At 44.6% G+C, this 3,162-nt stretch overlaps 1 non-coding gene across 1 annotated transcript; it reads left to right on the top strand.

Annotated features, from left to right (window-relative positions):
- The first annotated feature begins 474 nt into the window (after positions 1–474).
- On the top strand, positions 475–550 carry TRNAA-CGC (transfer RNA alanine (anticodon CGC)). Its single transcript has one exon. It is a non-coding gene; the product is annotated as a tRNA-Ala (tRNA).
- Positions 551–3,162: the final 2,612 nt, after the last annotated feature.

The following is a 3,162-nucleotide window of genomic DNA, read 5'->3' as shown; positions in this document are numbered from 1 at the left end:
CGACTACAGTTTGTCCCCTTGTACTAAAATTAATTCAAAATGGATCAAAGACCTAAATATAAGACCTGAAACAATAAAGTACATAGAAGAAGACATAGGTTCATGGACCTTGGTTTTAAAGAGCATTTTATGAATTTGACTCCAAAGGCAAGGAAAGTGAAGGCAAAAAGAAATGAATGTGACTACATCAGACTAAGAAGGTTTTGCTCAGCAAGAGAAACTGACAACAAAATAAACAGACAGCCAACTAAATGGGAAATGATATTTCAAACAACAGCTCAGATAAGGGCCTAATATCCAAAATATACAAAGAACTTATAAAACTCAATAACAAACAATCCAATAAAAAATGGAAAGAGGACATGAACAGACACTTCTCTCAGGAAGAAATACAATACAATTGGCCAACAGATATATGAAAAGATGCTCATCTTCATTAGTTATTAGAGAAATGCAAATCAAAACTGCAATGAGGCCCTGGCTGGTTGGCTCAGCGGTAGAGCGTCGGCCTCGCGTGTGGGGGACCCGGGTTCAATTCCCGGCCAGGGCACATAGGAGAGGCGCCCATTTGCTTCTCCACCCCCACCCTCACCCTCTGCTTCCTCTCTGTCTCTCTCTTCCCCTCCCGCGGCCAAGGCTCCATTGGAGCAAAGATGGCCTGGGCGCTGAGGATGGCTCCTTGGCCTCTGCCCCAGGCGCTGGAGTGGCTCTGGTCGCAGCAGAGCGACGCCGCAGAGGGGCAGAGCATCGCCCCCTGGTGGGCAGAGCTTCGCCCCTGGTGGGCGTGCCGGGTGGATCCCGGTCGGGCGCATGCGGGAGTCTGTCTGACTGTCTCTCCCCGTTTCCAACTTCAGAAAAGTACAAAAAAAAAAAAAAAAACCTGCCATGAGATACCACCTCACACCTGATAGATTAAATATTATTAACAAGACAGGTAATAACAAGTGTTGGAGAGGCTGTGGAGAAAAAGGAACCCTCATCCACTGTTGGTGGGACTGTAAAGTAGTACAATCATTATGGAAGAAAGTATAGTCATTCCTCAAAAAACTGAAAATAGAACTACCTTATGACCCAGCAATCCCTCTACTGGTTATATACCCCCAAAACTCAGAAACATTGATACGTAAAGACACATGCAGCCCCATGTTCATTGCAGCATTTTTCACGGTGGCCAAGACATGGAAACAACCAAAAAGCCCTTCAATAGAAGACTGGATAAAGAAGATGTGGCACATATACACTATGGCAGGGGTCCCCAAACTTTTTACACAGGGGGCCAGTTCACTGTCCCTCAGACCGTTGGAGGGCCGGACTATAAAAAAAAACTATGAACAAATCCCTATGCACACTGCACATATCTTATTTTAAAGTAAAAAAACAAAACAGGAACAAATCCAATATTTAAGATAAAGAATAAGTAAATTTAAATCAACAAACTGACCAGTATTTCAATGAGAACTATGCTCTTCTCACTGACCACCAATGAAAGAGGTGCCCCTTCAGGAAGTGCAGCAGGGGCCGGATAAATGGCCTCAGGGGGCCGCATGCGGCCCGCGGGCCATAGTTTGGGGATCCCTGCACTATGGAATACTACTCAGCCATAAGAAATGATGACATCGGATCATTTACAACAACATAGATGGACCTTGATAACATTATACTGAGTGAAATAAGTAAACCAGAGGAAAAGAGGACAGAGGGAAAGGGGATGATAGGAAGGGATAAACCTAAAGGGAAGTGGGGAGGGCACTGTAGGGAGGGGGGCAAGGGCAATGTTGAGAGGAATAGGGGGAAGGGGGGAGGCATTCGGGGTGACCCTAGAATCTATGTAAACACAATTAATTAAATTTTAAAAAAGTTAAAAAAATAAACAGAAGACAATGAAAGAACTTTCAAAGAAAAAAAAAGAATAAACTAAGAACTATATGATTCCATACATAGGTGGGGCATAAAAAAGAGACTCAGAGACACGGACAACAGTGTGAGGGTTACGGGGGGGGGGGGGGCCCAAAGAAAACCAGATGGAAGGTGACAGAAGACAATTTGACTTTGGGTGATGGGTATGCAGTATAATCAAATGTCAAAATAACCTGGAGATGTTTTCTCTGAACATATGTACCCTGATTTATCAATGTCACCCCATTAAAATTAATAAAAAATAACCTTACCCCAGGAGAATTGTCAAGCAAGACAAAGCTGAAGAGAAATTTATTTTCACCATCTCTTAGTATTTGATTTACAAAGAAATCCTTTTCTTTGTTTTTGGCCTTTCTCACATTTAGAATAAAAACTTGAGACATAAAAAAAATAAAAAAGAATCGGCCTAGCGTGCGGAGGACCCAGGTTCAATTCCCAGCCAGGGCACACAGGAGAAGCGCCCATCTGCTTCTCCACCTCCCCTCCTTCCTCTCTGTCTCTCTCTTCCCCTCCCGCAACCAAGGCTCCATTGGAGCAAAGATGGCCCGGGCGCTGGGGATGGCTCTGTGGCCTCTGCCTCAGGCACTAGGGTGGCTCTGGTCGCAACATGGCGACGCCCAGGATGGGCAGAGCATCGCCCCCTGGTGTGCAGAGCATCGCCCCTGGTGGGCGTGCCAGGTGGATCCCGATCGGGTGCATGCGGGAGTCTGTCTGACTGTCTCTCCCTGTTTCCAGCTTCAGAAAAATGAAAAAAAATAAAAAGAAAAAGAAAAAAGAAAAAAGAAAAGAAACCAAGAGAACATGCTATTCCATACTTCCTAGGCACAAGTCAAGTCTATTATAAAAAGTTGTAAAAGAAACAGGGAAGAAAAAAGTTTGTAAGCACAGGGTGAGTGTGGACCTACACCCAATTCATTTCTTCAAAGATACAACAGCCACAGAAGCCATTTGGTCACATCCCAGCATTCACAGTCTCTGTAGCTGGAAATACTCAGTTTCTTCCATTCACGGGGACCACGGAGCATGTGAACCAGCAGAGGAGATATGCATACTATGCGTGTCTACCCTTCTTTGCCATTGGCATATAGTCCTGGTCGGCAAACTGTGGCTTGTGAGCCACATGCGGCTCTTTGGCCCCTTGAGTGCAGCTCTTCCACAAAATACCACATGTGGGCACTACCTCGATAAGGAATGTACCTACCTATATAGTTTAAGTTTAAAAAATTTGGCTCTCAAAAGAAATTT

Source organism: Saccopteryx bilineata, chromosome 7 (genome assembly GCF_036850765.1).
Source record: "Saccopteryx bilineata isolate mSacBil1 chromosome 7, mSacBil1_pri_phased_curated, whole genome shotgun sequence".
Taxonomy (NCBI): domain Eukaryota; kingdom Metazoa; phylum Chordata; class Mammalia; order Chiroptera; family Emballonuridae; genus Saccopteryx; species Saccopteryx bilineata.
This window is presented reverse-complemented; position numbering and strand designations above follow the sequence as displayed.